Source organism: Megalops cyprinoides, chromosome 8 (assembly GCF_013368585.1).
Source record: "Megalops cyprinoides isolate fMegCyp1 chromosome 8, fMegCyp1.pri, whole genome shotgun sequence".
Taxonomy (NCBI): Eukaryota; Metazoa; Chordata; class Actinopteri; order Elopiformes; family Megalopidae; genus Megalops; species Megalops cyprinoides.
In genome coordinates this window covers 25752625-25762592 of record NC_050590.1, presented here as the reverse complement: position 1 = coordinate 25762592, position 9968 = coordinate 25752625, and the positions used below count along the sequence as shown (strand labels likewise).

General features: G+C 38.8%; 1 long non-coding RNA gene and 1 other non-coding gene across 5 annotated transcripts; both read right to left on the bottom strand.

The window, feature by feature from the left end:
• Window positions 1-961: 961 nt before the first annotated feature.
• On the bottom strand, window positions 962-8279 carry LOC118782392. Of its 4 annotated transcripts, none has more exons than XR_005005137.1 (5): window positions 8209-8277; window positions 4576-4628; window positions 4017-4184; window positions 1678-1810; window positions 962-1309 (listed from the first exon to the last, which is right to left on the bottom strand). It is a non-coding gene; the product is annotated as an uncharacterized LOC118782392 (long non-coding RNA). The 4 variants fall into 4 exon arrangements; XR_005005136.1 differs by having other exon boundaries at window positions 4017-4152; XR_005005134.1 differs by having other exon boundaries at window positions 4017-4628.
• On the bottom strand, window positions 1876-1986 carry LOC118782514. Its single transcript, XR_005005156.1, has one exon. It is a non-coding gene; the product is annotated as a small nucleolar RNA SNORD67 (small nucleolar RNA).
• Window positions 8280-9968: the final 1689 nt, after the last annotated feature.

Below are 9968 nucleotides of genomic sequence, written 5' to 3'. Positions count from 1 at the left end.
GATATTCGCAGGTACTGTGAGTGATACTTCTGGCACCATCTTCTGGACAAATTGCGGAAAAACTGCTGTGTGAAATCATTTGCTTTTTAAGGTGTCCATTGCATTCTCCATTTCCAAATTAAAAAGATGGGTAAATTTAAAGATAGAATAAAGGTATCCATATGACTGGAATATTTGTATATTTGTGCTTGTTGCAGAAAATACATCCAACCTGGACCAAGACAGATCAACACTACCTACAAAAACTGGTGCACTATTACAATATACTCTCACCTGCGCTTATATCTCCTATATTGGGCTCTGTTTTGAAACTAATCAGAGATATTACATATTCACAGATCTGTAGGTAATCTGGACAATGTATTAGCAATGATGTCGGCAAAAACTTGTTACATTATTTATTACTCGTCATTACATTAAGCAGAATGATCCCTCTTTCATTTTTCTGTTAAAATTAAGGTGTAATGGTTGCACATGAACCTAAGTTTAAATTATTTTACTTGGGTCAAAGCTTAATGATGTTTGTGTATCATTGTGATTCATTGAACAAATATTATTCCACATGGAAAACACAGTATATACACAGCTCAACAGGGAAAAGTTAACTATAACTCAATGAACAAATGAAACAAAATCAAGTGAATTGTTCTATGAAAACACAAGATGGATTCCCCTTTCAATTAAAACTGCTTCACTTTTGCTATGAACCACACTCCTGGATTCCATGTCCAAAGGTATTTTCAAATGTCTTTCAATACAAAATGTTGCATGCTCCACTTAAAAACTACCATAATTGTTATTTGTGTTCTATATACACAATTGTTAATGTACTTCAGTCAAAGGTGGTCCTTACATAACATTCCAAAAAATGTTGATGTGCCGCATTTAAACACCGATTTCCAAAAGTGGGAAGACGTGTGCACACCTTCATAACCAGTAACAGCAACTTCATTTCCACAAATACATTTCAGCATCTCAGTTTAATAAAAACTTTCCTGCAGCTTCACTATTGATTATACATTTCAATTTAAAATACAAAAAAATGCATTGGTAATGGACAAATTCTGCAATACGATGCAAATAAGGAGCCCTTAGTATTGGAAACTATTTACAAAAAATTGAGCGAGTGCAGTCCTGGTCTTCATGCATCATGTTCTAGATGGCAACAAGTGCATCAGCATTGTCATTGTACAAGTCGTATAGGAGAAGATGGTTGTGATCCTGATGCCCCATGCAACGGTACAACGATGAATGTCAAGATCTTGTCCAAGGGTGGTGCGTGACATGAGTATCCTGAACCTGCAAATGACTTTAGAGAAGAGACAGTGTTACAAATGTTTGAAATTAACTTGTAAAAATGCATACAAACCACTACACAGCTTGGGAAACTAAACTACTGGTACAGTATCAATCCCTTATCATCTGGAAAATCTCAAACTAATTGCGCACTTCAAAACCCATGTGCAATGTTGCCTTCACTTGAGCATTAATTTTTATAAATCGATTTTATTTATTATTCAATAAAACCATGCCTACTATCCCTAAACACAGTTACACTTATTTAGTTACAGCAGTTACACTTACACTGCTGAACACAGGTGAGGGTAGTGCAGAACTCAATACATATGGACAAGGCCACTTCTGATGACTGCTTAAGTAGGATGACCATGAACTGACCTGCTTGCTGCTGGAAATTCTTGGACTTAGCTCCCTTGATTAGGAATGTGAGCACTTTCCTGGCAGGGTAGACCATTTCAGCAAGGCAAAAATGGCAGGCATGTCTCTGGACAACATCCTTCAACTCCCCAACCTGTAGGTAAGGAAATGGTCAATGGAATCCCCAGAGCAACATCACAGGCATGGCTATGGTGGGCAAGTGAGTCAGATGGCCCCTGTGCACATGGGCGTGTCCTCAGGAGATCAGACTGGGATTCCTGTGCCACTGCACTGGTGTCCCAACAGATGGTGCAACTCATCACTCTCAAGTGCCTCACCACTTTGATTTCCATTTGATTAGTTTATTCATGAAAGAAAGACTTACAGCTCAGGAAGACGACTGGCATCAACCTAAAATCATTGCTAAATAAACACAGCCAAATATTCTCCCTTTGAATTCAAAGGTCCCAAGGATAGCCAATATCATGATGGCATACAAGGCTGCACTATACCGTTAGGTGTTTGGACACAGCTGGATGAATAAGTGGCAATTCATGCAATGAGGAAATGCAACTCACATTGACAGTGAAGTACGGGATGAGGGAGGCCACTTACAGCCACACCTTCATGCAGGGTGCTTGCCCTTTTCCCAAATAAAACACCCAGATGTTTTCCAGACTTTCAAAACTGATCATTATTTTTTTTTACCTCGACAATGCTTCCGTGCGTACTTTTTTTGTTGAGATTGTAGCTTTTGGATTTAGTAGAAAAGTCAATTTTAATCAAAGTATGAATGACTGAATGAATGCAGAATTCACAGTAAATCATGTTTTACTAGCAAAAATGTTTTTAGAACGTATGAAAATCAAAAAGTGCATTAATTTTACACAAACAAGTTTCACCAAGAGCACAGTCAGAACAAGTATGAATGAATGAATGAATATAGAATTCTCTCTTCCCATCCTTAACATATTTAACTTATCTTTATCTTATTTTAACTCACAAAAACATTTAAACAAGTTGTATCCAATGACATTCACAAAAGTGCATACATTTCACCAAGAGCACATTGTCAGAACAAAAATATAAACTGCAAATGGCAGACTCATCTTGGCTCATCTAATTTTAATTTCATTTAACTTCAAATCCAGGTTTTTCTGGACATCACTCAGCTCTCGTTCCTTCTCTTTGGCAGCCTTCCTCATGGCATTTGACCACGCTGCTCCGCTTTGGAAGCCAAGTCATCAGCAGAGGATAAGAGCCCACTGATGTTCTTCTCAATCTGTTTTTTTATTTTCTTTAGTTCATCAACCTCTTTCAAGAGGGCCTCTCTTCTGTCCAGTCTCAACTGAAAATCATAAGCCAAGAACTCCTCATCGGCTCTACAGTATGTAGAGACGTAATTGAACTGCTTGAGGATTTCATCAGTTTCCCTCTTTCAGTTGTCTGGCACTTACAAGTTGCTCGAGACATATCTTTAATTTTCATTTGCACTGATCAGGATTCTGAACAACTTGTTTAGGGTCCAGCCACCCCGAACCAGAGCATACCTGAGTGGAGACTTCAAGTAATTTTGCAACTGCAGCTTAAATGAATGACTTTGTGTTTGAGCAAAGGGTGAATACCTGCTTCTCTGACACCTTTTTCTTGGCTCTTAGGTCTTTGAGCATTCGTTCAGCCACAAATCCCAAGTTCACCTTTGCTGCTTTGTGGTTCCCACTGTTGTTCACATCAACACACTAGCTTTCAACAACTTATTCACCAGCTGAATCCAAGGTATTGTAAGATTATAGTACTTCTAACTTCTGACCAGACGTGGTTCAGAATCAGAGAACTGTTAACCTGATGGCCTTATTATCATAGTTACAAAGGAAGCTCCACACCTCTTGGCGCCAAGTTACAGTTGGAGCCAAGAGCAATTGATTAAGGCAGGCAGCAGCCATCAAGTCTAGCATACTACCAGGAGTGGGCAATTGGCAACCATCACCACAAAGGGGCATTCAGCATCAAAGGATCCCGCTTTGCATTTGGGAACATAGGTTGATGTTGCAACAGTGTAAACCTATTGTTTGTTGCCATTTGTTTCATAGTATAAAAGGCCGATCACGGTAACAGTTCTCTGAGTTAAAGCTTCGCAGGCAGACGCATGCTGCCGGATTCCATCACCAAATAAAGCTTTTTCTCCGAGCGCGCTTTTGGTCCGGTTCGTTTACTTTTAAAATTAGAAGAAAATCCAACAGTATGATCTTCCTTCACAGAATCATTTTATCTACACCGAAAACCCTGAGCTATACAACACAACAAAACAAATAATCATGAAGCAGCTTGAGGGCAAACCTTACTTCTCATGCACCACTGACCTTTGGACCAGTAGAGCCACAGCATCATTCATGGCAGTAACCCTGCAATTTATAGCTGAGTCCTGGGACATGCAGAGCTGGTGTCTGGGCTGTGTTGGGCTCCACTCAGAGCATACAGGTGACGGCATGAGGGAGGCTTTGGAGGAGATTATACAGGACACATGGAAGCTGGACATAAACAATATGGCAGGCATCACCACAGACAATGCTGCAAATAATAGGAAAGCATTTGAGCAGGATTTCACATGGGTCCCCTGCTTTGGTCACAACCTGCATTGGCCATTAGAAAAGGCCTAAAGAACAACTAAAGAAAAAAACAAAGAAATACAGCTGGCAGAACACAGACTAATTCATGATGAGCCAACACGCTGGGACTTGAACCTTGAACAACAACAAGCTGTCTGTGCTGTTTTAGCAGATGACAGAAAGAAGTGGCACCTCATGCCAAAAGATTCTGACATTACAGTTCTTGAGACTGTAAAAGATGTACTGAGCCCAATAAGCTCATTCACTGATGCTCTTAGTGGAGAAAAACATACGACTCTTTCCTCTGTCTTACCACTAATCTGGAAGATTTATTCAACTTTAACAGCTGAGGACAGTGACACCAACCTAGAGAGACAGATGAAAGAGTTAACTGCAAAAAATCTTCAAGACAGATATAAGGATGGACACCTGCAGCCGATATTGAATACAGCAACCTTTCTTGACCCCCACTTCATGGACAGTTTTACAACACTAAAAAAATGAAGTGAAGCAACATCTTCTGGATAATGTGGCAAGCGTCCCAAGTCTGCAAACATCTCCATGTGCAAACCAGCCAGCAAAAAAACAGATCTGAAGGGACTGCTGTCAAGCATCCAGGGGGAGAGAAAGAAACACCATGATGTACCAGCAACGGCTACAGGTGAGGATCCAGAGCACAAGATCAAGAACGAGTTGACATATGTATGAAACCATGCCTGAGCTGAGTGCTGAACAGGACCCTCTAATATGGTGGAAAACAAATGAGAACACCTTCCCTCACCTTGCCTTTTTTGCTAAGAAATACCTGTGTATAGCTGCCTCCAGCTGTGCCTCAGAGCGTGTTTAGAACATCAGGGCTCATACGCAACCCTAGAGGGGCAAGACTTAGAGGAGCACATTGACATGCTTGTGTTTGTTGAAAAAAATCTGCAAATTGCAAAGCAAATTCAGGCCAATGAGGGTGCCACCTAAACGGTGACACCTCCGTTGTGTAGAGTGTAGACTGGAGCACATTGTATTCTGAACATTTGTGTGTTTTAATATTCTTTGCACTTTTCAGCCTCAGGCTTTTTGAAGCCAACTACTTGAAACCGTTTTACAAAGATGTTGATGTTTAATAGTTTGTTTACTGTTAACTAAATTAATTTTACAGTTTTTACATATGCTACCTCAAACAACCTTCATTTTCCAGTGCATAACAAAACCTTAAAGTATTTTTAATGTACATAATGTTCTTGTATTTTTGTTACACTACAAAGAGAAATTTGAATAGTGTTATCACTGACATTGTTTATATTGTTCTGTTCTTCATTTAAAAAAAAAAAAGATTTTTTTCCCCGCGGTATTGAAAATGGTAGAGTATTTTCCTGAGTATCGGAGTTTGAAATTCTAGTATCGTGACAACACTATCCCATACTGAATAAGATCCAAAGAGATAACCACGTCAAAGCTGGATATTCAACTGCAGCCAGCAAGGTTTCTTGGCCAGCAACTCAATAGACCAAAGCAGCACAGCACAGTCACTGAATGCTAGACATATGATCAACTCACACATTCATCACAGGTTGCAGTTACTGGTCCTCGCCTTAGCAGCAACAGCTTTCTTTGGAACTCAATGGGCTTCTGCTTAGGTTTCACATCTGATGATACCACATTTTGTCCCCCTTTCCACCAACTAGTGGCACTTGTTCAGCAGACCCTTATCCGTTCAGACATTGGAATAAATGACATTGTCAGACCTGCCAGCACTCAGACCTACCAGTAAGATAGACAGGCATTCCACACCAAACAGGGAGCATTGTCCATTATTTTAACCCAGCCACATTCGAGAATGACAAAAAAATCAAATCCGATTCAGTTGACATCAAAACCAGAATCCACTTACAATGGCAAACATAACATACAACATAACAGAGCAAGTGTTAATAGAAAGGTATAATTTATTTCTGCTAACAAAAGGTACTCTAATAAAATGCATATCAAGACATGTCCTTCACTTACCCTAATATACATTTCCAGAGCAGAATAAATGATTAAATATAATCCCTTCCAAAATGTGTCCTGCAACTAATAAAGGGTACAGCATTTCAGTTGTCATTGAAACTCATGCCCTAATGAGTACTGATGTAGGAACATTGTCTGCAGCCATAAACCTGAAGGACTCCAGCTCTCAAGGACTGAAACTGTTCATCCCTCATCTTGGTTTTTGGATTCAACACTTTAATAAACAGGTAACAGGAGTGCATTTTGTATTGCATAATTATCATACATATACACACATATACATACATACATACATACATACATACATACATATATATATACACACACACACACACACATATACATATATATCAAATTAAGTCACATTAGGAACAATATTGTTTTTCATCAAATTCACCTTCACAATCTACATGAACTTTTACAAACATTGTAAACAGAATAATCATAAGGGAAAAGAATCAAATATACTCTGAACTACCTTATAATGGAAATATGTGATCTAAATACCATTTTATGCAAGTCTCTACTTTCAGATTTCTCATTAAACCTCAAGTAATTCACACAGAGTATACAAAGCTTTAAAGCCACACTTCCGTTTTTTTAACTACGGGTACTGCCAAGAAATAGAATACTGTTTAAATAATGCTTAACCTTTAGAAAATATCAAGTCTTCTATTGAATAGTTATTTTAGGCTCAATTTCATAATGGCCTCTAAACTTTGATATGCATCCACATACTGAATGACATCATCTACAACGGTACTTATTTATGCCAAACAAAAAAGCACTCCGTTTTGGGACTCATTTCCATCTAGAATGGCAGTACAATGATAACGGTCTGTATGCTAATAATTCAGTCTCTCTTGTATAATGTAAAGCAAATGCGATAACACAATGCTAAAATGCACAATACTACAACCTTCAAAGTTTTTGTGACTCAAGTAATCAGTTGTACGGTAGGCTACATCTTGCTAGGTTTCTTAGGGTTCATTGCGTGAGGATGTTTACCTACAACGTGCCCCGACTGTGTCTCCGATACAGTGTCACAAAACAGCACTAAATCAAGTTGCGCTTACAGTGGCGTGTTCTACTAGCATGCAGGTAAACCTTGCGTTTGGTAATACATCTGTTGTCGTTAGCTGGGACAGTCAAGCATCCGTTTGAAGGAGACAGCAGCTTTAAAGCCAATGCCCTGCTTTGCCGGCAAGCCCAAGCACAATCGACAGCCGAACACATATTGTTATATTGTTCCGGCATCTGTTGATTGTGTAACAGATGCCGGAGCATTTTAAGGAAAGGTCACCATGTGACACAACAGAGTAACTATTGCTAACTAATTAGCTAACGATGAAAGCTAACTTTAACTAAGCAGCAATAAAACCATCACAAGTTACAAGCTGGATCCCACGGTCCAGGTTTGATGTAGGCCTCAACTGATCGGTTAATGTTACGATAATGTGATGAATTGATTATCTAAAATGGCTAGTCTGACCAAGTTAGCTGTTAAGATCTTGTGTTCCGATATGACAATGTCAACGCTAGCTAGATTCATTTTAAATAACTTAGTGCTACCTAAGAGAAAGAATGCTTTAAGCATAGGGCCTACATGTTTTGATTCCACCGAGAAACAGTAATGTGGTGCTGCTATGTAGCTACATTGGTAAGACAGCTGACTTTAGCTAGCTACCATAACTTTAATCACATTAAGGCTTTTACCAGCAAGAACCTGCCAGACAACTCGCTAGACTTCGTTGGCAACCAGATTTTAATCTCAATCGTTCAACTAGTAAATTGATGAAGCAAGAAGAACGTTCAGCGAGAACGTCTGCAACTCTGGCAACAAGGCAGTCACTTAACAGGTTCACAACTTTCTTTTTGCCGCACCATGACGTGGAAATAATACTATCTATTTGTTTCACGACCAATACGAATAAAAACTTACCTGACTACTATGAGCATGTAACTTTCGATAAACGCCAACACCACTGTCCTTGCCATTTAAATATATTTGCGTGCGAGTATGCGCAGAAGTTATTGGTTGATTGGTGGCCCTGTGAACACAGCAATATGATTGGACTGTTTGAAAAAAAAAACTTGTGGAGAGAAGACGCAGGGCGTCTTTGTTACTGTAAAACTTCAACTAACCGCCGAATCTATATAAATGCTGGTCCTTTTTAGTGGCCGGGTATAAAACCGCATTTTAGTGACTAATCTTCGGTCTTCAGTCGTAGTAGCTGGATATCGGATAGCTCTCCATTCATTTCGGTCTTTCGGTGATTTATTTTCTAATGTTATAACTGTAGTTTTAAATGTCACCGGCTATGAAGCGATTGTTTTACGTTCTCTTTGCTACCTCCGTTGGCATACCGTTGAAAAGACATATTAGGTGCGTTTGCATGGAGCGTAATATCGGATTGAAGCTCAATCAGAATGAAAATGCCTCGTGTAAACACCTTTATCGGAATGAAATACCTCAATCCAATCGAGAACTCAGTCGGATTTAAAGAGGTGGTGTAGATTTCTGACGATTTTCCGCTCGATAGGAAAATATTAGCCATGTAGACACTCAATCGGATTGCCTTCTGCACTTGGAACTAACTTTCTGTGCATGTTCATTACGCCAAGTAATGACGTATTGACGTTTTACTACGCTCAAAAAATAATTATGCCTCACACCTTACAACTTCTAGGAACATAAATTACATTTGACATTTTACAATTAGGAAAAATTCAAAAGGCTTTCCAGTACATTATACCAATCTGGAATAAAGGCACAAGGCAGGGTGTTAATACCACAGATGAAAATGAAGGCACAAGACACAGAGTGGCCACTTTATTAGTTTCACCTGTACAATATATTGCAAGTCAATACAACAGCTCTGCTGTAAATTCTACATTTATGTAGTTTAAAATGTTGTTTTGGGTGACATTGCCAGATATGTGTAAATTCAAATGTGATGATAACTGAGGTCACAATTAAAGGTGGTGTACTGTACTACATTATATTGAGAAGTGTTTCTAATATTCTGCCCCCCTCATGAATGTAAATGGGAAGGACAAAAAAATTAGGAACTATCACATAACCTCATTGTTAAACATATTTAATTAACACCTCTATGACATTTACATTTATTCATTTAGCATACAAGTGACGTACAAAAGTGCATACAGTGGGCAAATAGGCACAAGGACAAGATGTGTACAGGTCATACAATGTAGACAGTGCTGAAGTTGAGCACAAGGTCAGTGTAGTGAGCAGTGTTGGGAAAGTTCTTTTTCTACACGAACTAGTTCAGTTCATAGTTCATAAGCTTTAAAATGAACTAGTTCAGTTCATAGTTCAAAATCTTTAAAATGAACTCGTTCGTTCATGATTTCAAATATGAACTAAATAGTTCATTTTTAGTTCTTTTTACATTTTTTACCTCCAATACATTGCTGTGAGCTATTTGTCAAAATTACTGTCACTGCCCACTATAGCACCACAGACAGCAATTCTACACCTTTTGAATGAGAATTTAAGTTAGCATCGAGTGGACAGCCTTCAGGATACTGGTATTTGCCTAATGTGTTGTTGCCACCCATTCAGTCTACACCAGTAACAGCTGCAATAAAAATATGAGGACAAACGTGCTGCTTGAATGGTCTTTATTATAAAGACAATCAGAACTGTAGTCCTTAAGGTGCAAATGTTTTTTTATG